The sequence below is a fragment of the Lissotriton helveticus genome (assembly GCF_964261635.1).
Source record: "Lissotriton helveticus chromosome 1_1 unlocalized genomic scaffold, aLisHel1.1 SUPER_1_unloc_17, whole genome shotgun sequence".
NCBI lineage: Eukaryota > Metazoa > Chordata > Amphibia > Caudata > Salamandridae > Lissotriton > Lissotriton helveticus.
The window spans coordinates 3,982,448-4,006,635 of record NW_027611656.1 but is presented as its reverse complement, the minus strand read 5'-3'; the positions used below and the strand labels follow the sequence as shown (position 1 = coordinate 4,006,635).

At 43.0% G+C, this 24,188-nt stretch overlaps 1 protein-coding gene, 1 long non-coding RNA gene and 1 pseudogene across 3 annotated transcripts in view; 2 read left to right on the top strand and 1 right to left on the bottom strand.

Moving 5' to 3' along the window:
• The window catches only part of LOC144805655 (uncharacterized), a 38,960-nt gene extending 28,965 nt beyond the window's left edge, over positions 1-9,995 (top strand). The window contains exon 3 of the long non-coding RNA XR_013605569.1: positions 9,434-9,995. This is a non-coding gene — a long non-coding RNA (uncharacterized LOC144805655). The remainder of the gene's footprint in view (positions 1-9,433) is intronic.
• LOC144805649 (uncharacterized) overlaps positions 1-24,188 on the bottom strand; it is a 749,755-nt gene that overhangs the window by 191,840 nt on the left and 533,727 nt on the right. The gene's annotated exons all lie outside the window — the stretch shown is intronic.
• Positions 11,424-13,006, top strand: LOC144805641 (uncharacterized; annotated as a pseudogene).

Genomic DNA, 24,188 nt, shown 5'->3' with positions numbered 1-24,188 from the left:
ACCCAATCGGCAGCAGTAGCAATCAATGACCTCGCGGCTCCAGTCGAACCCAGTCACCTACCCAATCGGCAGCAGTAACACAATGACTCACGGTTCCAGTCGAACCTAGTCACCTACCCAATCGGCAGCAGTAACACAATGACTCACGGTTCCAGTCGAACCCAGTCACCTACCCAACCGGCAGCAGTAACACAATGACTCACGGTTCCAGTTGAACCCAGTCACCTACCCAACCGGCAGCTTATCCTATGATTACCATTACATAAAGGGATTGATCTCACTATTCATCAGGGGTATAGTACTACGTTGTTTTGGGGATCACACAATGGTTGCCAAATTAGGTGATGTACCACCTATCCTCCAGTTCAAGAGCCCCTCTCTTCCTTATTCAGTTACCGCTTACCTGATCAGGGTTATCATCTGTTCACCTGGCAGCTGACTAGAAGAAGAGGTTATCTCTTCATGCAAGAATAAGGAGCACACTATGCAAAGGTTATTACTAAGTATGGGCTTTCCTCTACCCCCCTTGCTCAGACCCACATGTACGGGAGATGCATCCGTTCACCTGCACCTGACTAGAAGAAAGGTCAGCCTCACTAATAACAACAATTACACAATGGGGTCTTTATTTAACAAACAACATTAATAACACATAATAGACACATACACAGATCTACAGGGTCTCTGTAAAGACCACATCCACATCTACCTAACAGAAACTGTAAATAGACTGCACACTGCTGAAAGGAAAAGGATTAACCATGCAATGAAACATTACAGTAGGGAATCTAACCTAGGAAATAAAAGCAAGGATTAATGTAAGTGTAAAGCAAACTAGTTTAGAACACCTCACCCTATTAGGAGGACTCTCTCTCTCTCTCTCTCTCTGGTGGAATCAGGGCTCTCTCTCTCTCTCCCTCCGTCACCACAGCTTCACTCCTCTGGCTCAGCTGCCCCAGCTGGCAACTTCCACTCCTGCATGAGGCATCCGAATACACTGGCAGCTCCAGCTGATAGTTCCAACTTTGTTCTCATATTCATCTGACTGCTTTCTCCAACCTCAGCAATCATCTGCCTTCTCTCTCTCTCCATTCGCAGAATCCACTGCAACTGACTTGGACAGTCCAAAACACCAACTGACACTCCGCCTCTTCTGTACCTCGCTAATATGGAATGCTCTCCTCTAGTGGAAAGTTCCAGTCAATAGCCTCCTCCCATCAGTTTCATGCACCAGGCTCCTTGCGCTAGACGCTCTCACAGTGATCAGCTGCTTGTTTCGTCTAGAGACTTGAGCCCAGGGACACTTCTTGATTAGATTCAGCTCTGGCCGGTTCTCTCTGGTTTGCAAAGAGCAGACAACACCTCATAACTAAAACATTACCTTTACCCTGCAAGCATCTCAGCTCTGCAGGGATAGAAAGCAAAATGGAGTCTCTCTAATTCTGGGCCTTGCAGGCCTGAGAAGGATGAAATAACACTTAGCTCTATCAGAGTACCTACACAAACCATACCAATATGTAATATGAAGTCAAGACAACAGGATCCACCCTCTACTATAGGTAGAATCATGAAAGGACACATAATTATGTCAAAGCCAATAGGCAATAGATGGATTAGAGTCAATAATCAGGGATCTATCATCATATTAAGCAGCTATCCTCTAGTTTATGCTTCTAGGTATGGTAAAAAGGCCTTAAAAGGACCAACACAAGGCAAGAATAGAGATTCAGGATGTTAGCAAGCTTAAAGTCACCATCACTCATAAATAGAGCCCAGAAATCGAGCAGAACATTCCACCCTTGACTTTAACTTGATAACATCTATAGATTCAGCTTTGGCCAGTTCTCTCCAGTTCGCTTAGGGCGAACAACACCTCATAACTAAAACATCACCTTTACCCTGCAAGCATCTCAGCTCTGCAGGGACAGAAAGCAAAATGGAGTCTCTCTAGTTCTGGGCCTTGCAGGCCTGAGAAGGATGAAATAACACTTAGCTCTATCAGGGTACCTACACAAACCATACCAATATGTAATATGAAGTCAAGACAACAGGATCCACCCTCTACTATAGGTAGAATCATACAATTATGTCAAAGCCAATAGGCAATAGATGGATTAGAGTCAAGAATAAGGGATCTAAGTATGGCAAAAAGGCCTAAAAAGGACCAACCCAAGGCAAGAATAGAGATTCAGGATGTTAGCAAGCTTAAAGTCACCATCACTCATAAATAGAGCCCAGAAATCGAGCAGAACAGGCGGCCAGGATATCCGTCAAGTTTGTGTCTGAGTAACCCGGCCAGCGAACTCTAAATCAGGCTCTTGACACTTTGCAAAGATGCTGCTGTTAACTGTGCACCATTACTTCCTCAGAAGTCACGGGCAAGAGACACCTGGCCGCCTGTAACATACTTTTTATAATTACAAGGGTGTGATTACACCGCATAAACAACAAGTGCAGATGAAACCGCAGGGTTCAAATAAACCCACACACACCGTAAGATTACACTGTACTAAACACACAAGCCTCAATAACAGGTAAATAATACAAAGACTGATGGACATAATGAAGCAGACCTAGAGATACATGAATAGCACAGACAAGATGAAGGTCTTGATTTAGAGTTTGGTGAGCAGGTTACGCCTTCACAAGCGTGGTGGAGTACCCTGTCCAACAAACGGATGGTCTGCTTGACCTAATGCAAGTCAGCTGGATTGTCATGTGTCCAGCCTTACTTGAGTGGCATTGATGTAAATACATCGGACGGCCCTTCCTCTCTAGATCAAGCAGTCTGATGTATTTTTCTCTTATTCAGGACCACCAGGGAATACCTGGCAGTCGTGATGAGAATTTGTTTTTAAATGAATCCCACTTCCTGGGAGAAAATTAATCAGGAAGAAAGTTCCAAGGGTGTGAGGGTGATAAGTTATTGGTTTTTAAAAACCAACTTCAGCTTTGGAAGCTTGTTTTTGAAAAACACAAAAGTTGGTGAATGGCCACCAGAGAATTGTAGATCAACTTCCTATAGATCAGTGGTTCCCAAAGTTTTGGCTCCTGAGGACCCCCATTGAGTCAGCACTGGAAGCCGGGGACCCCCAAGCAATCTGTATAATTTAAATTTTAAACAGCAATCCGAAAAAAATAAGTACAGGTGTGAACACAAAACAAATAGTCGAATTACCTGAATTTTAGTATTTTATATTGAAAGAATCTGCAAAAAACAAAAACCTTTATTGGGAAGGTTGGTGCTGCATCTCCATGACTAACTTTTAAATGGTTGGTTTTATTTCACAGTACGAGGCTCCTGATCCTGCCAGGGCCAGTCTGGAAACTCAAAGCAGCCCTGGCAAATGTTTTCAGACCAGTCCCCACAGGGTGCACACCAAGTGCAGTGAGTGAGTCAAACCACTACAAAGGGGACTTTGGGAGGTTCTCCCACCAAGACAACTTAGGAAACAATAGTGCATTCTACAACACATTTATCATTATATATTGAATTGTATTAGCTTGAAAAGAATTGTAAATGATGACTTTACTATGCACTAGGATACGATAATCTTTGTTTGGGTTCTTCAGTGATTCCCTTTTTATCACACTCCAACAGTGCCTCTTGTCTCTCCATAGTCCCTCTGTCACATGTATTTCATTTGTTTTATAGCATCTCTCATACCATTGTAGGATGTCAGAGCACTTTACAACACACACACATATAGGGCAGATTTACAAGACCCTTACGCAACCTGTGCGTCACAAAAAGTGACGCTCCGGCTGCGCATTTTAGTACCCCATATTTATAAGAACAGGAAAAGCCACCCTGTGTGACTATTCCTGTTCTTATAAATATGGCGCCTTTGCACACAGGACTTTGCGTGAAAGGTGCGTTTCATGGGTTTTGCTGTGAGTGTTCCCATTCAGAAAAGGGGGTGGTGATGGATAGAATGTCTGAATTAATCTAGACACTCATACCCAGTCAATAGATCAGGGCTTGATCCATCACCGTTTTTTAGCTCACTGCATCACCCCAGTTCAGAACCTGGCTATATGCAAATTAGTCTGACCCCATGCCTCATGGGAACAGGGCAGACCAAACTACCAAGCCAATTCTTCCACTGGTAAGGAGACAAGCTTCCGGGGACCGGTTTATGGCATTTCAGCCGTCGTCGGCCTGGCTTGCTTGAATCCTAGTGATGCAGTGAGCAAGGGACTCATGTCTGAGCATACCCTGCCACACCTGTAGTGGCCAAACAACACCCATGAAGCCAGACACATTTCCAGATTTACGAGAAATCATGAATCTTGAAATGCGTCCGAATGCTACACCTCCCCAAGGGAGGCGTAGGGAGGTGCAACAAGAAGAAATGTATTAATTTCTCCTCTTTGTTTAGGACTATGAAATCCCCTCTAGTGATTGTTTATGTGCAGAAAGGGAATCCTACCTGAACATAAACAATCTCCCCACAACGCAGGCATCCTTGCACCATGGTACAAGGGTGCCTGTGCCGGCGCATGGCAGCAGTTTGTGCACCAGCGCAGGGAGAGCACTGAGATGCAACATACTATGGTAAATGTGTCGTATCCTGTGCTTTGAAAGTGACTAAGTGCAGCACAACCAAATGGCTTGCAGCACTCACTGAGTCACTTTCCTTGTAAATCTGCCCCATAGAGACAATGAATCATACATGTAATAACATAAGGCAAAGGTGACCACTAGTTGTAGGATTCACATCATTCATACTGGTAGGCATAACACAGTGCTTAGCATTGACTTTAACAATGAAACTTTATTTTCATTCAAATAAACCTTTTTAGCAGCATCAGGATAATGAAAGACTGGGAAGAAACTTAAGTTACTATCTTGTACCATGCAGTTTGCAAACATCTTTTTGATGCCGCTTTATACGTCTCTGTGCTAGATCACAATTGTCACTTATAAACTGCACAGTAACTAAAGAATCTCTGTGACAAAAGCAGTAACCCATTGACCTATGCTGATCAAACACAGTTAAAAAAATAAATATAGGCACACTTTCTTTGCAAGAGGCATATTAACCCTCTGTGCTACATTAAATAAGTCAAGCTGCCACTGGACAAAACTCATCTCTCTCCAGCAGGAACATTAATCACTGGTGTTATCTTGGTCTTGACACTTTTATTGTTGCTCGAAAACTTAATTATGCTTGGAACATTTGCAGTGCTTTTAAAACGGCTGTCTGCGGACCCCCTGGGAATGTGTCACGGACCCCTAGGGGTCCGCGGACCACAGTTTGGGAAACACTGCTATAGATGGTTGAGATTGCTTTTTCGGTCAGTGGATTAGTTAGCAGCTGGTCCTCCAGTAGGGATGCATCAGGCAAATTCCCCCCTTCCCATATGTGACCTTGCAGAGCGTGGCCACCTGCAAATGTCAGAACCGTCTTTAGTCACCTAATATACCTTTGTTGTAGGATTGTGAAGGACACATACGCCTATCCCCTCCACACATCGCCCGGCTGCTCTAAGCTAAGCAGGATCCTCACGGTCTGCAAAAACCCAGTTGTTGACTGCCACCAGCTGCGTGGCCCAGTAATACCTGCGAATGCTCCGGACCGCCGGTCCACATTAATAAACTCCCCTCTGCACCTTACTCAGCGCGAAGTGCCACCATCCCACAACAGGAGCCAAAGTTCTCGGTCTACCCTTTGAAAGAAAATGTTTGGTGGGATCTTAAAGGACGTTTTTTTCACAATGTACAGGAGACCCTCGAGGGTCATCACTTTAAATAGGACCACCCGGCCCAGTAAGGAAAGCGGGAGTGCCCGCAAGTGTGGAGCATCCCAGCAAAGCTGGTCTAATTTCGGAAGTATGTTTCTGCCTGTGGCTCTCTTGTAATAAACACGCCCAAATATTTAAAGCCATGTAGTGTCACCCGAACTGTGCACCTAGAGTGCAGCCGCAGGGTCCCTGCCACCAGCAGGAATGTTAAGGACTTCTTCCAGTTGATCTTATATCCTGAATAATCTCTAAATATGTGAAAAATGTGTAGGATTCGTTCACCGAGAAGGCTGATTACGTGTCCTACAGCAAAACGTCAGCGTAGAGGGAGATTCTCTCATCCCACTCCTGATCAACTGGAATACCCCATATGAGAGGTCCTGGCGAACCCACGCACGCGTGAAGAGCATAGGAGACAAAGAACATCCCTGTCGGACGGCAAAGACTCGGGAGACTGTTTTATTGGCACGCATGCGCGCTAGAGGGGCCACATACAAGAGCTTGACAGCAGCGCCACTGGTTCAGCAAAGGAATCCCCTGTTGCATGTGGTATACCTTCAAGGTGTCGGAGATATAAGCGCGTTCCCTGGTGTGGCATAAATCCTGATTGCTCAGGATGAACCACTGTTGCAATTATTGTCTGCAGGCAGATCGCCAGGGCCTACGCAAGGACCTTAGTCTCAAAATTAAGCAGGGAGATAGGTCTATAAGACCCACACTCAGTTGCTGGTTCGTCCTTTTTTGGGATGATCACCACCTCAGACGTTCTTTGGTCCTCTGATTTTCAGGCAGTCTGAAACCTCCTATGGAGGCACTCCCTGATTTTATCCATCATGCTTTTATATAATTCTATGGGGAGCTCATTAGGCCCCATCGCTTGCCCTATTTGCAAGGTTCTTATTGTCTTATATATTTAGTCTACTGTCAGTTCGTGGTCTAGTGCGTCTCGGTCCTCATTCGTTAGCATTGGCAGGGTCAGGTCTTTCATGAAGTCTCTCCCAGTATTTCCGTCCCCTTGTTGTCAGTGTCCTCAAGGATCACTGGCTTGAATTCATCCTATAGCACGCAAGCTGATTCAACAGGCCGCCCGTTCACCTTAAAATAGAAGTCTGCTCCATCTCACTTACGAGCTTGGAACGTTTTGTCTTTTAAATATTATGGATCAACCCTTGGGGGTAGCATGAAGTCCACACCAAGACCATCGAGTTGCACCTCCACTAGCGAATGGTCTGAGATTCCCCCTGTTATGTGCGTAGCGGCTCTAAAATCATCTTTATGGACAGTTTGGGTGAAAAGATAGTGCAGGCATGCCAGACTACCATGTGCTGCAGACAGGTGCGTCCGGTTCTGATCCCCTCTTCCCCTCTAGGGGCATTTAGGAGTATCATGAATATAATATAGGGTCAGTTCTGTCAATCCAGTCATCCCAATGCGTATATGCTCTGTTGTAAGCGTCTTACCCTTTCACAGGATGAGTCAGTCTTGTATGGGTCTTTTCCTGTTTCCCGACACTTGAATGGCACGCCCGAACACTCGAGAGAGCAGTGACCCACCAGCAGGCTTTTGTGGAGCGCTTTGGTCCTGGATGTAGGGCTGCATTCAGTAGGGCACCCAATCTGTCTTTTCTTTGCAGTTGCCTGAAGATCAGCCGTCCCAAGGTAGCAGTCACACCTAGCCTGTCTGAAGTGTAGCCCCCTCTGGAGGCCCAACCATCAGCAATTGAGCCCACACTGTGGCTGGCTGGACCACAGGCATAAGCTCAGACAGGGTGTTCAACACTGGAGTAGTTGTAGTCCCTCATGGGCCTCAGATTAGACAGAAATTCAGCAGCTAAAGGCCCAACACAGGCTCTCCAGGAAGTCAATAGATTCAGACCCTGTTGTGTTAGGATTTTGGCAAATGCAACCTTGAACGGGCCTGTTGGCAGCACACACTCGTCCGACTGGGCCTCAACAATCATGTTGTCGTAGAGTTTTATTCTCAGCCTTGAACTGTTGGGAGAGTCTTGGCGGGGCGGGGGGGGGTGTCCCTCAGACTAGCTGGTCCTGCTGGATGGGTTTCCGGCCCGCCCTACAAATAACGAGGATGTGTCGGACCTTGCTTCTTCCAGGATAGCCTTGTCCACCTGCTGGATAGGCAGACTTCTAGGCTCTTCAGGACAGGTACACAGCTTCTCCATTAAGTAATTCAGCCTTCAGGTGATGTCCCTTCAACTTAGATAAACTGTCAGGCGCCTGTCAGGTGCCTGCTGTGCCACCATCCCTGGTGGCACAGCAGGCACCTGAGTACTATGTAGAGCACATTATTCCTTGGTACCAGAGGACTTTGAACTAGGGTATAAAAGAGGGATAGGTGGTCCCACTTGTATACACAACTGGCAGGCAGGAGATGCAGTTTACTCTGTTGCACTCTCACATTGCATTTATGCTAGGCACACCAACACCCTAAACATGCACTTGATGTTAGCGCAAAGTCTGGGCACAGGTATAGAAATGGAGCATTACATGGGTGTGTCAGTAGAAAGCCCCTCCACTGACCATGATGCAAAGATCTCATCAGGCTATTGATCCTTACAACAGGGTGCATTGCCACCACCGCTCTAGCTGTTAAACCCATGACAGTTCTCTGCCTTAAATAAGGGCACACTTGGTGTGACCCTCCAGGTCACAGGACCGGTCCAAGATCTCTCATAGTCCCTTGTTAGAAGTTGCACAGTACTGGGGTGGCAGAAAAATCTCATGTAATTGTTTTGTGGTAGATTTACCCCAGTAAAGTGCAGTTACAAGTTTGACGCCATGGACTGGGGAGTTGCCACGAGGAACAGATTCTTCTGCCTGTCAAACCACATGCCATTCACTATTTCATAGTGTTTTTCTGCTTCTATTTACCACTTGTTTTAAGCAGGTGGTAGATATATGCATGTGGTTGGTTGGGGGGAGATGGGTGAAGCCGGTGGGAAGAGGAAAGCATTTTCTAACAGAGGGAAGAATTGTGTGTTTCTTCCAGTTAGTAAAAAAACAGCATGAGTCTTGGCTGCTTCTGCTGCACCCAGAGTCTTGTGCGTCTTTTCAGTCTGGAATAAATGGTGTCTTGTTTTTCTGCACCCGGTAAATCCAGGTGCAGAAAAGCCTAACAACTGATAATCAGGTGGAATAAAATGAACACATGAAAGTACGCCTTAATTTCATTGTCCTTGATTCATACTCTGGACATAGTTGAGGGATAGGTCTAGGCATAGTCCTCGCAGCACACAATAAATTTGCTTGAGGCAGAGGCCAAAAGTCAGGATACCAGATACAAGTAGGTGCAAACTCAGGGCAGGGAAAACGCCTGTTGTCTGTGGAGGGGAACTTCCCATCCTAGAAATCTACATTAAAAATTAATTAATAGTATTCTTTTTTAAATATCTGTTTGGTGCCAGTCCATATGACTTTAATTTCTGTCATTGGGATTCTATGTTGCAACTCCATAGGGTACATGTATCCTTTGTGAGCTTAATGAAATGTTGAAAATTCTACAAATCCTCACTCCTACATCCAAGTACTCTCAGGCTACCATTCTACACTCTGCTCTGTCTGAAAAACAGCTCAACATTTTCAAAATTCTGCAATTCTGCATTGATTTGGCTTGTAAATTATTTTTGGGGAAATTTACATATATTAACTATTTAATTTTAATACTATAGGTGATTGCAATTACGGACGAAGAAAGCAAGATTTAGCACCAGGCAACTGAAGTCAGTGCCATAAGAAGGATTATTTTGAAAAACTGAAGGACATCCAGCATTCCAAGTTTAAACAATTTCCAAAATCTAGGTGTGGCGAGGAAAGTACTATACCTGTAATTGAAGTCTCTAATTTAGCATTTCATTAACCCAGAGCAAAGTCATATCTGTCCACACAGCATAAGACATAATGCCATAAAGACCAATCACAACATCCTCATCTGGAATATTATCAGAAAGACGAATTGCCTCAGCATGACAGAATAACGTTCATCTAAATCACGCGTGATCTAAGGCATCATGTAATTCCAGAGTGGAAGCACACACTGCATAAAAGAAAGATAAAACAAAAGGTTTCTTCTGCAAACCATAGAAGAAAAGACGCTGAAAGAAGACTCAGAACCTGACACGCTAACAACCAAAAGATTGGAAAATCACCTTTGTTCAACAACTGTTTTTAACCAGTTACACAAGTTTGAGACTATCTGCCTCGGGATATAACACCTTGACCCACTCTGCTCATTCTGGCGAAAACCTTAAAAATTCACCACTTTATTGTGTTCATGACCATCTCAGATTGTTTCCTTTTTATTGTGTACTGTTCTGTAATTCTATGTAAATCGCCTCAACATTATCGGTAATGTAAATAAATCCTCGTCTTCAGAACTACAAGCCTTAACCTTACACCAGACATAGAAAGGGTAAAAGGAACTGATGTTCTGCGACTGGTGAGCCACAATAGTACTGTGCACGTTCTTACTCCCTCAGTTACTGCCATTACGTCAGTGCAAAAAGGTACTTCTCAGTTTAATAATTAAATATCAGATTAACACCTTATCACTGCATTGCTTAGAACCTATACAAATAGATGTGAGAAAAACTTCAGTCACAAAATAAGTTGCTGCCAGAGAGGCTATTACCTAAAGACTATTGTCTGCTACAACAATTTCAACAGGTGTTACAGGGCTGCATCCAGACATATTTTGCTCAATTCAAGTGTTAAGAAGATTACACACAATTTATTTTAGAGATAAATGCTGAACATTATCTAAACAAGCCCGACTCTAAAATCGGGTTCACTCTTACCGTGGCATTTAAGCAAGAGAAAACTAAATGTAACTCTAGGAATACACCTTATAAAAACACTGGCTGTGAGAACAAATTCAGTGTTCAAACCTGCCTCAATCAAAGCAAAATAACCCAAGTTGCGGAAAAAAATTACTTGTGCCAAAAAAGATTCAGCCATAAATATCGTCTCACTGAATTTGAGAGAATGCACCCTGGGAAAAACCTCTCTCAGTGCTCAGTGTGCCAGAAAAGTTTCAGCAGTAAATATTATCTCACTGAGCATATGAGAATCCACACTGGGGAAAAACCTTATCAGTGCTCTGAATGCCAGAAAAGGTTTTGTACCAAACAAAGTCTTTCTCGACATGTATTAACCCACTCTGTGGAAAAACCTTACCAGTGCTCTGAATGCCAGAAATATTTCAGTGACAAAAGAGGACTTACTAAACATACAAGGACCCACACTGGGGAAAAACCTTATCTGTGCTCTGAATGCCAGAAAAGGTTTTGTAACAAACAAAGTCTTTTTCGACATGTATTAAACCACTCTGTGGAAAAACCTTACCAGTGCTCTGAATGCCAGAAATATTTCACTGATAAAAGACGACTTACTATACATACAAGAACCCACACTGGGGAAAAACCTTATCTGTGCTCTGAATGCCAGAAAAGGTTTTGTAACAAACAAAGTCTTTTTCGACATGTATTAAACCACTCTGTGGAAAAACCTTACCAGTGCTCTGAATGCCAGAAATATTTCACTGATAAAAGACAACTTACTATACATACAAGAACCCACACTGGGGAAAAACCTTATCAGTGCACGGATTGCCAGAAAAGGTTTTGTAACAAACAAAGTCTTTTTCGACATGTATTAAACCACTCTGTGGAAAAACCTTACCAGTGCTCTGAATGCCAGAAATATTTCACTGATAAAAGACGACTTACTATACATACAAGAACCCACACTGGGGAAAAACCTTATCAGTGCTCTGAATGCCCAAAAGATTACAACGTTAAATCACTTCTAGCTGCACATGTGCGATTCCACACTGGGGAAAAACCTTATCAGTGCTCTGAATGCCAGAAATGTTTCAGTGAAAAAACAAATCTCACTAAACATACAAGGACCCACACTGGGGAAAAACCTTATCAGTGCTCTGAATGCCAGAAATGTTTCAGGGAAAAAACAAAACTCACTCAGCATATAAGAACCCACACTGGGGAAAAACCTTATCAGTGCTCTGAATGCCACAAATGTTTCATTAAAAAAATCAATCTCACTCACCATATAAGAGCCCACACTGGGGAAAAACCTTATCAGTGCTCCGAATGCCAAAAATGTTTCAGTGAAAAAAGACATCTCACTCAGCATATAAGAACCCACACTGGGGAAATACCTTACCAGTGCTCTGAATGCCACAAATGTTTCAGTGAAAAAAGCAGTCTCACTAACCATATAAGAATCCACACTGGGGAAAAACCTTATGAGTGCTCTGAATGCCAGAAATGTTTCAGTGAAAGAAAGACTCTCGCTCAGCATATAAGAATCCACACTGGGGAAAAACCTTATCAGTGCTCTGAATGCCAAAAGTCTTTCAGACAAAAATCTAATCTCACTGTACATGTGAAAATCCACACTGGTGAATAAAATTATCAGTGCTCTAAATGTCAGAAAAGATTCAGAGGTAGAGATGGTTACAAGCGCCATAAGAAACCACACTATCAGAATAATTTAGTGCTCCGAATGCCAGAAAAGCATCAATTTTAAACTCAATCCCACTCTACAATGAGCAGACGCACACAGGGCAAAAACATTACCAATGCTGTGAAAGCCAGAAATTCCTATTTGATAGGCACAGCCTCACTAACTATAAGTGACTCCATACTGATGAATACCTTATGAGTGCATTGAATGCCAGAAAAGCTGCAGAGAAAAGCGCTATCTCACCAGGAGAAGCTCCACACTGGAGAAAATCCTAATGCCTTAAAAGCTTGAATCTGAAAGACAGTGTTATGCTTCATGAGAGATCCCACTCTGGGGAAAAACCTTATGAGTACTCGAAATGCAAGCATAGGTTTGGTTACACATTACTTCTCACTTGACATGAGTGAACTCACACAGGGGAAAAAAGCCTTATGTGTGTTCTGAGTGTCAGATAAGGTTTAATTACGAATACAATGTCACTTCACATGAGAGAATTCACACTGGACTAAAGCCTTATACAGGAGGGGAAAGCCAGAAACGTTTTACTCAGAAAGGAGATCTCACTAAACATGACAAATGCATCCACACCAGGTGAATAGTAAGGCGTATCTTGAGTTGCAGAAAAGCTTCTAACAACCTGACTTTAGATGAGAGAGCACATATTGTAGTTGCAATAGGATTCATAAAGAAACTCTTGCAGGATAATTTAGGCTGCCCACATGCAACCTCCAAAGAAATTTCAGGCCTTGAACATTTTTAATTGCAACAAAATCCACAATTTGAGTATCTGAAAGTTACATAACTCTCAAGGTCTTTACTTTACACAGAGAAGTGTTATTTCTTGCAAAAATCAACTAATTGCCCAAAAAATCACAATATTAATATCTTAAATTTTACTCCACCCAAAATGTTTCTACACACCCTTGTTTCTTAACATATGACTGATATCTATATTTTCATGATAAGATTAAGCTTAGGTGGAGTTCCTCAATGAAGAACTCAGCGAAGTGACGAAAAAACTCTGGCGCTCTACTCGGAGTTCCACGAGCAGCGGAGTGCGTTAGGGTCATGCCCTTCTTGGTGATTTTGATCCAGGGGTGTTTGTCCCGCCCTGTAAAAATAATCGCCAAAGGCACCATGTGCAGCACAAGAGGGTGCAGTTGCTTCTACTCGAGTGGCAGCTTTATCAATGCGAAGGAAGGTTTCTCAATGCGAGTGGTTGTGACCTGCCGCGACCACTTGCATTGAGAAATCCGACTACCAACTTTGAGAAATCTCGCCAGGAGGTTGATTTTGCTCGCCAACTAGACCTTGGCGAGCTCGAGCAAGGAAAAATCTCATCAGGTGTTGGATTTTCCTCGCTCCAGCACATGACGTTGAAGAGCATGAGCATTGAAAAAAAAACCTTGCTACGCTTCACGGAGCGGAGTTTTTAGGAACTCTGCAAGCTCCGCGGAGTTCACCACCCAGAATTAGATAATATACAACAGCAGGAACACATAACAAACCAGTTACTTGCCTTTGGTAACGCTCTTTCTGATGGATACTCCTTTACCTGCAGATTCCTTACCTTGTGAATATTCCCCACATGCCAGACTAGATCCGCAAACTTTAAAGCAGTCCTGCTACACGCAGTAGGAGACATTGTGCAGCTCAGTGTCGACGTCATTCGGCTCCAGAAGTGACAAGCGTAGACGCATAGAAGCACTTCCCATGCGCACTGTGAACAAATACAGGGGTCTGTGAGTTCATTAACTCACAGGTCTGTATCACATATGCAGGCCCTGGGCATATATTAATTCACCATTTTTATCATGATTAGAATTCAGATGAGGCCTTTTCATTTCCAAAAATTCTAATTGTGTTCTCAGCAGCAAGGGTATATACAAAGCGTTGAGTGATGACTGCGCAGTGCTCAAGATGAAAGTGATATGATGATGAAACAATCCGATCCACATTTTGCACACAGAAATAGGGCTGTAAATACTTTTGTACAATACAAGTTAAGCAAAGGCGGTTCTTAGAAGACATAATTTATATGAAATAGCCCCTGTATAGTCAATATTTTCACCGTTCCAGTTAATTACCATGGTCTCATCAGGCCGGTAGATCGCCGCCTCTCCAAAATGCTTCTCAACTATATTCAATACAACCCAGTAAGGATTCTTCTGTAACTCGGGGCAGCGTACCTGGGAGGAAGTCAAATTCAACTAAGCAGTTCCAGTGCCCGTTCTTCGGACCAAACAACTGCAGCCAGTGAATCCTCGGCTCGCTGTCAAACAAGTTCAAGTTTGACACTTCCTAATGAGATATCGTCATTGACTGTCTTGTCTGTGAGAAGCTGCACCAGCCCTCCTGTGATGGTGGGCCGGAAGACCTTCACCGCCAAGTGAAATGCTCGCCACTCCAACAGCTTGATGTGGAGTTGGATCTCTGCCGCTGACGAGGGTTCCTTAATCTATGTCTGCCAAATGGCCTTCCCATCCCAGAAGTGATACATCCGTCGCCACTGTTATGTCTGGGTGGAATAGGGAGATGGGTCTGCCACTGGCATAATCTAATTCACTGGAGAATATGTTGGATACTGCCTATAATAGGGTGAGTCAGTGTCTGGCAGGACACTAAGAGGTTTTGCAGCTGCACCAGTTGTAGAGGCAGGTCATGCAGTGGCATGATGTCCTGGACATTGCCTTTGTGTGCAATGGCCATGAAAGAACTGGGAGACCTGTTGGGTTTGCAGCAGGGTCTGGCGCTGGCAGTGTTGAAAAACCCTACTGTAGCCAAAAGGGGACGAGATTTGTGATGAAATTGCGTGGCGGAGGCAGACAGACCCAAGGAATCTGTATGGAGCCTAGTCCGCTTTCTTGCTTAAAAGGTGAGAGCCATCGAATAGCTTGTCCATTAACGATGCTTGGGTATCTTTAGAGAAGCATATAGATCTAATCCAGGCAATGCCCTGAAGTTCCACACTCCTGTCAATCGCCTGACCAAAGCAATTGGCTGTGTCCAAGTCACAACATAGTACAAACTCAGCTGCAACACATCTATCCTGAATAGCTTGTGTTCGTCGGCAGAGTTTAGGCCACTGTTTCCCACACGGCATGATTATATTTGGGAGCATTGTCATTCAGACCCTCCTGGATATAGCGATGTGCAAAAAAAATCGCCAGTTTTGTAACAAGCCTGCACTTTTCATAAAAATGCCAGTGAATGCTACCTCGTCCTTGCATTGAGCCAGCGCTCGCCAATGGGCCAATAAAAGGCCTGCCTGCTGTTTTGCATTCATCAATTATTTGATTTTGGGGATATTAAGTGTTTACAACAGGGGTCTTCAACCTTTTCTGAAGTGAGAGCTACTTCTGATCAGTGAAAGTCTTGAGCCACTTAAGGCTAATCATCTTGCACATTACCAGACAGTTTGTCAAGTAGGGCCTTTTAGATTGAAGACTAACCATCTGTCTGCGCCTTCCATGCCATGGTACTTCTATGATCTCAAGAAATGCCAAAGAAAATGTAGGCACCAACAGCAATGTTGGAGGAAGAGTTACAGCCTACTGTTCAACACAGTTAAATCACTTTCATCCTTTGGTTATAAAAACTTAGCAACTCCCAGCCGAAAAGCTGTGATGAACTAACCGAATTCTATTTTCCAAAGTAAAAAAAATATTCCTGAATTTTAAGATAAAACCAGATAATCTTCAGGGACAGATACAGTGGGGTAACGTACGGTGAATAAACTAACTTTCCATTTCCTGGTAATGAGTACATTCACCCCACTTCCTGAAGAGAAAGTCTCTAATTTTATCAACACCATGAAATTTGGAGCCCTGCAGATTCTTGCCCTCCATTTAGTTTCAGCTACCTTTTCTGCTCATCTCACTTTGTTATTACAATGGTGCTCAAGTCTGGCTTGTTTCCAGATGCTTGGAAAAAGGCATTGATTTTGCCCCTTCTAAAGACTCTTTCCCTCGATCCCTCAGATTGGTCCTTCCACTTCCTGCTAACATTTTAGAAAAGGACATGAATCAGGTAATCACCACCTTCTTTGAAAATATCCTGCTCAACATGAGTTCAGACCCTACTACTGTATAGAGTCAACCTTATCGGCAGTAACTGAAGAGATCAGATCCATTGTGGATAGAGGAGATTAATGTGGCCTTGATCCTATTGGTTCTAACAGAACTCCACCAAGCAGTCCAAGTCGGAAATGTCGTCTGGCGCCATGCTTTACAAATCTCCCTCCTAGCCAGCAAAATTAAGTAAAACACAAGTTTTTGTTGGGGCCCTATCGGGTCTGAAGCTCCCCCCAGTGCAGGAGTAAAACCAAATAGTATAAGAGTTGGGCTTACCTCCACGATGCGACCCAGGGATCTAGAGATAGTCTTACCCACATTTGTCCAAAATTCTTGTATCTTGAAACAGGACGCGAATACATGGACATCATCTAATTCTGAAGGCCGCATCTCATACAGCTGACTTCTCCACCTCCCTTTATCTTGCATAACTTAAGGGGAGACCAATAGATTCTATGGAGTGTAAAAAAAGTGTTTTTTTCTCAGTGCAGCAGATTTAATCAGGGGGTAAAGAGTATCTAGAGATACTTTCCATAAAGTTTCCAACTCCTCGCTCGGCAAGTAGTTCTCCCGGATTCTATATGGTTGATCCATCTTTCTGTCTGTAGCTGCCAAAAGATGGTTATACCATTGCGCCACTTCTTTTTTCCTAGGAGCTAGATCCTGTAGTTCGCTTTCCATACTGCTATCCTCTATAAGTGGCCAGCTTTCCTTCTTACAGCAGGACGAGAGCTGATAAAACTTGAACCTGGACAAAGTACAGTTAGTAATATGGTTCCAGTATTCCCAGGAATGGCATTTGTCACCCAGTACAATGTCTCTCTAATATACAACTCCTGCCTCTTTTAGTGGGTAAACAAGAGAGTCCAAAAGACACTCCCCTGTACCAGGAGGATCCCAAACTGGCGCCCAATCACTATAATAGGATAGTCCTAACAATTTCGGCAGTCCGACCACAACCTAGCCGCCGAACGCAGGGTCTTTAAACACATTTTTTTAAAGAATTTACGAGAGTTGAACTTGTACATGAAACCTAACTCCTCTTCCCCTACTAACATGGCTTTAAACATGCTGCCTATCAGCGAACTGTCCGGAGAGAGGAATAGCATTCTACAGTTCTTTAGTTGATAAGCCCAACAGTACAGCTGGAAGTCTGGTAGGGCCACCCCCCTCCCTGGAGTTTGCGCCTTAATTTCTTCCAGGATAACTGGATCGCTTTACTTGCCCCAATAAAGGAAGATATCTTGCCCTGGATTTTAAGAATATCAGATTTTCCGAATTCTAAAGGAACGTTGTTAAAAAGGTAAGCGTATTTTGGGAGGACACACATCTTGATGAGATTAACTCGCCCATACAAGGAAAGTGGGATGCTCTGCCATCTTTTTAGTAGGACATTGACCTCTTTTGAAACTCTATCTAGATTAATCTTGGGGATTAGGGCGGGGTCCTGAGATATTATAACTCCTAAATATCTAAGTTCTTTAGCAAAATTCCCCTCCTGATCGGTTATGTTCCAGGCCATAACCTCGGTTTTCTCATTGTTTATCTCATAACCTGACAGGCTTCCAAAAGTTTGGGTTACAGCTCCAAGCTCTGAAAGTGTAGTGCTGACATTGGATGATAGAAGGATCAGGTCGTCAGCATACAGTGCTAACTTTCGTTTCGTACAAACCCATTTATTTAAAAAGGGACAATCTTCTGATTCAGCCTTACGCTCTGAGCTAGCGGCTCTGTATATAAATCAAATAAGATGGGGGAAAGCGGGCAGCCCTGCCTAGTTCCACACCCTATCTTAACTATCGGGAAAATATTGCCATTAACCAGAATCTGTGCCCGAGGGGATTTATATATTTCTTTCAACACTTCCCTAAAACTATCAGCAAAACCAAAAACCTTAAGAACCCTATTCAAAAGGTTTCAGTTCCCCCGGTCAAAGGCCCTGGCTGCATCAACAGTAATGATTGATAGACGGAGACCCTGCGACGAAGCAAAGTCAATCGACCCAATTAAGGTATGTATTAAATCAGACATCTGCCGGCCTTGCAAGAAACCCTTTTGATCCGTGTGAATTATTTGCCCAACAACTTTGCTAAACCGGGCATTCAGAATTCTAGCAAATACTTTATAGTCAACATTTAGCAAAGAAATTGGGCGGTATGACTGACATTGTGTTGGGTTCTCCCCTGGCTTCAAAATCAGTGCAATAACTGCATCACTCCAAGAGTCAGGCAGGGGAGATGTACCTTCTAAGATCCCATTAAACAGTTTTAGCCAGAACGGGATAATCTCCTCCCTCAAAATCATCCGAAACATTATCACTAATTAGGAAGATAACAACAAGTGGTCCTGTGATGCTTGCTGGAATGGGCAGTGTTTAATCAGAAAGTGGATTGAATTCAAGTTTAGGTGACAATTTTGCAAAAGTGTGTGGATTTTGTATATATTTAAAATTGTTGATCTCCAAAAAGGTCTAAATCAATAAATCGAATAGAAATTTAAGTTTATCATTTGAATCCTATTGTTGGAAAAGATGTGATTTTGAACCCCATGAGGCGGTTCCTTTCCAGGAAGCATTTAGGTTGTAATCATGAGTCAAATAATGCTGAGGAGGTTAAAACATTCAAATTGAATTCTAATTGCACATGAAATGTTCATTGTTCAATATTTTTCTCTTAGAATTTTAATGTACGGACTTTATTGCTTAAGGAAAATAATTAGTATTTGTTTTTCTATTTGTAGGAAGCATTACATTAATGAAACCACTGTATCCAACCTTCTTTCCTTTCCTGTTCTTTATGAATGTTTCTATTTTTGAACTTTAAAGATTGCCCGAAATTAAGAATTGTGCTCTACATAACTTTGCTGTGTTACAGTATGTTGATTTTTATGTACAATTTATTTCTCTTATGTGTATGGCAACTGATGTTTTGTTTTGCTTTAATAATCAGCTTATGTTGGGTTTTATTAGTCAATAAAATGTTTCAAACACAACAAATGGTAGTTGATATGTATTTACAACTGCAGCATTTTTATTGTATGGGCACTTTCAAAGGGGCCAAAAATATTGTCTGTGGGATGACGGAGGACCACATTGGCATCAGCAGGGAGAGAGTTGGGCAGGTAATTGGGGGTATATGTAAGGTTGGAAGTAGGGGGAACAAAGCATATTCAATGTGTGGACTGTGACTCCTGGAGTGGAGGAACAAGAACGAGCGAGGAAAAAAACTCTGCTCTGTGAAATTCTGCTTGCTCCGCAGAGTGTGGAAAACTACATACTTCGCAAACTGAGCAGAGCTCACTGCCCAGACTTCATCATCATCATCATCAAAAACTTTATTTGATTCAAACAAGAACCATAAAAGTCAAAATTTACATTTTAAATACATGAATTAAATTTCATTTAAAAACAGTTAAAAAGGTATACCACTATTTTAGTGGTAGAAAACATTTGGTTAATATAATCACAGTTTTGGCCCATAACTTTTCAATCATATTCGGTTAAAGTAATCATGATTTCCAAATACCCATATTACATTGAGATCTAAGACAACAAAGTCAAAAACAACAATATACATGGGCTACAGACAAGTTCATGGGAACAAATTTAACCATACCGTTTCCTAATCGAAAGTGACACACGTATAAAATTTAGCATTGCACAGCAAACATCAGATGTGGACAGAGATAGCAAATGGTCATAACCCTCTTTATAGTGGCATGGTTGCTTTTCCTTAAGGATCGGCTTAATAAACCTAATTCTCGGATCCTTGTATAGGGGGCAGAAGAGAACAAGATGCATAGTACTTTGGCTTATTCTGTTGTTACAGGGACAGGGGGGCAGTCTCTCACACCAACTCCCCTGTTTAGGAACCGCAAAAAGAAAATGCAGAATGTGTAACCTAAACCTCGTCAAATAGAATCGCCATTGTACATGATTTGTAAAGGTTAAATAAAACTGATGCTGTAAAGTAACCTTAAAAGCGTGAGTGCTAACCAAGGAATGCACAAGCGAGGATTTCCAATAACTTGTTTTGATAACAGATTTAATATCTCCCCGAATATTTTCGGGGTTATCAAAAATGTCACCCAGGCCTATTTTATGGAGTGTTACATTAACATAGCATAACCACGGGATCTTATTCATGTTCATCAATTTTAAACAATCCCGGAGGATGTCTCTAGACAGCTGTAAATCCTCTGATAGCCATATTTTACCCCATAATAATAGGGGGGAAAGATGAATGGTATCACTCACATGACTCAGACCTATCTCCTCGTGGGCAAATTTATTTGAGGAACTTCTTGGGATAGCCAGTACCCGCTTTAAAAATTTGTTCTCCATGGTTTGTATTGTGTCAGGGCTTTCAATTCCCCAAACCCCTGCCCCATAGGTAGCTACCGACAAACATTTTGCTATATACAAAGTTTTTAGATGCTTGACAGGTTTTTGACCCAACTTCCCACAGAAGCGGAACAAACCTTCAATTGAGCGACTAGCACTCTGGACTCGAGTTTTCATTAAAGGGGCCCAACTTAGTTTGTTGTTGAAAAGGTTTCCCAGATAGTTAAAATTTTCCACCTTTTCAATGATGTCATTATTTACTGCAAACTTTCTGGTTTTTGTGCCCTTTGGGCCACAGACCATGGCAAAAGATTTGGTAAAATTTACCTTCAGGTCTAGATCCAACATAAAATTATGGAAAGCATCAAGACAACGCTGCATACTGTTTCCTGTAAGTGTCATTAATACCGTATCATCGGCATAGGAGAGCATTGGTATGCTCCTCCCATTAACCTTTGGAAAATCATGGCAGTGGTCCAACAGATATTTTTCCAGCCCATTAGTATAAACTAGGAACAAAAAGGGGGCTAAAATACATCCCTGACGGACGCCCTCAGTCGAGGGAATGGATTTAGTTTTCTCTCCCCCTGGCCCGAACCTTATGGCTACAGTGGTTGCTGCATGAAGTCTACGAAGCAAGTGAACCAAGGGTTCCTCGAAACCCATGGCCTCCATCATTTTCCACAACTTGCTTCGACAGACAGTGTCAAATGCACTGGAGAGATCCATGAAGGCAAGATGGATGGAAGAATTCATTGCCTTCACGTATTTCCCTATAATCAGAGACAGGTTCAGGCACTGTTCAACAGTGCCTTTGCCTTTTCTGAACCCGTATTGGGAATCCACAATAAGGCCCACCGAGTCTGCCCAGGTTTCTAATCTGGCTAATATGACCCTGCCCAATATTTTACATGATGCATCGATAAGTGAGATTGGGCGATAGCACCGAGGATCAGATCTGTTGCCCTTCTTAAAAATCGGCACCACTACTGCCTCCTTCCATGAAGTTGGAATACGGCAAATGACAACTGCTCTAAATACATTTAGCAAAAGAGGAGCCCAAATCTTAATGTTATGCTTAAAAAAGTCCAATGGGACTAGGTCAGGACCAGGAGCTTTTAGTGATATGCCTTTCAACAAAGCATCTTCCACTTCTTGCAAGGAAAGTGATAAACTTAGGGACAAAGAGGATTCAGAAACCACCAAATCCCTAGAGTCTCCTATTGAGGGTTCGTTGAGTGAAATTCTATGTGGATTAAAGATATCCCCGAAGTGTGATTCCCATGTTTCACATGCGATCTGCATCACCATGTTGTCCTTGCCATTGCTTATAAAAAGGGGACGATTAATTACTTCCCAGAAAAGCCTATTGTCTTTCAATTCTGAGGCCTTTTCTAGATCTTCCCAAGCTCTATTTTTAAGATCCAGCTTCCTTGTTCTAATGGCTTCTTTATAGGCCAATCTAGACACCCTAACCAAATCTATATTCCTAGGTTTTTGTTTTAATGCCACTTTCAGGGATTTATGTGCTGCCGAGCATGCAGCATCAAACCACCTGGGCCCTAACCTTTTATTTCTCCCAATTGGTTTTGTAAGCCGTTCGGCTACATGCCCACATAGTGACTCAAAATTCCCTATAACCTTTTCGGGGTTAGCTGTCGATGATAAACATGCGTCATATTCTTGGCTGTGTCCATGTATTATTTCATCCTCAAGACCTGCTGCGTCTATTTTGCCCCACTTAAGAGTGATACCTTGGTTTCTGTTATACTTTATTGGTTGTTCCCAGACAGAGTGTTTGGGTTTAACAGGACACAGGAGGGATAAGATCAAAGGGTTATGGTCACTGGCAGCGTTAACAACTACCTCCAGTTTGTCCACATAGTGAGAGTACCCACTGGAGATAATTGCAAAATCAATGAAACTTGTTATACCTCTACTTCCCTGGAAGGTTGGTATTGGAGCCAAATCTGGACCGACCCAGGGTTCTACTATGAATAAATCATTTAAAATAATGATATTATTTAAGGCATCTCCCTGGGGTGTGTGTTTAAAGTGAGTCAAGGGAAAGTCATAAGAATCTCTTAAACCACACACCTTCGTGTCCCCATGGGTGCATAACGAGCAGTTGAAATCACCCACCCAGATGACAAAGAGTAGTGGTTGCTCGTGGCGTGCCCTGGCTATGGCTTCCTCCAACTTCAACATAACTGTTATCTCATTGTTATCAAAAATATTATAATACCAATTAATTAGTAACAATGGTTCAGGGAACAAATTCACCACCATCAACACCTGAAACCATGGGGTGTCAACTATCTTAGTGATTACAGGTTTACACAGTTTCAACGAAATTGCTGTCATTAAACCACCCTTGGCCCTACCCGCCTGTGAAGGTACCGCTAGTGTGTTAAGGGCACAAAAGCCCTCAATATTCTGCGCAGAACGGCTCCATGTTTCCTGGAGGCACAAAATGTCACAGACACCCACAAAATCTAACCATGCCTCATCCTCCAGTCTTGAGGCAAGCCCAGCAATATTCCATGAAATTAGGCACATCCTTGATTCGCTTTGGTTCTTTCTGACTGACTCAGGTGATATTTCCGGGATTTGCACTAAAGTAGTTGTGCTTGGTGCACTTTCTATATTAATACCAGCCTCCGGAGCATGGGGGTTAGAAGCGCGATCGTCACCCATGGGAGCGTTCTCCCATAAGTTATCGTTACAACTTTCCCCCTCCTCCCTTTGGCTGGGCTCTCCTACTATCAGGGCATTACCAGGGGAATTTTGTAATGGTCAGTCTTGCTCATCCATGCCCACAAGTGGATCAAAGCGGTTTCTCAAAGGAATATTATTTGGAAACCACCCAGCCACCTCCTGTGGGTAACCAAGCATGTTAGTGTTAGGTGCACCTTGCCACCAGTTAGGCTGGCTATAGCCATCAGGCCTATTTGTTGTCCGTCTAATATTATGGACAATAGTCCATGGATTTTCCTTAACATAGTGATCTCTTGGGGGGTAAAAAAAGGTAAGGGGTCTCAGGACTATTGTGTGATTAGCTTCATACGAAGACCGTGCACATAGGTGCTGTGCTGTGTGAGGATCAGCAAAGGTAACAACTATACAGTCACCTACCAGGGACTTAGGTGTAGGACCTATCCAGGGCACTCTTCTAACCATTAATACACTGCTTCTATGTTGAACAGGAAGCTGAGTATTAGAATTAAGCCAATAAATGACTTTATTTCTCAATGAATGCTGGTTCTCCTGGGAGTGCTGGTCCAGCTCAGGAACTCCGGCTAATATGATGACATAAGGCCCCGCTTCTGGTGGAAGGTCAATAAAACCTCCACGAAAGATGGGACGATTAGATGGCCGTTGAGAATTATAATTTTGCCTTGGGGGATTTTGTGCCGCAACTCGTGCGTTTGAATTCTGCCTATGGGCCGGGTTAGGCAAAGGACATAATTTTGGTGCAGCAGAACCAGGAGTAGAGTCAGTCTGATTTACAATGGTAGTCGTGCG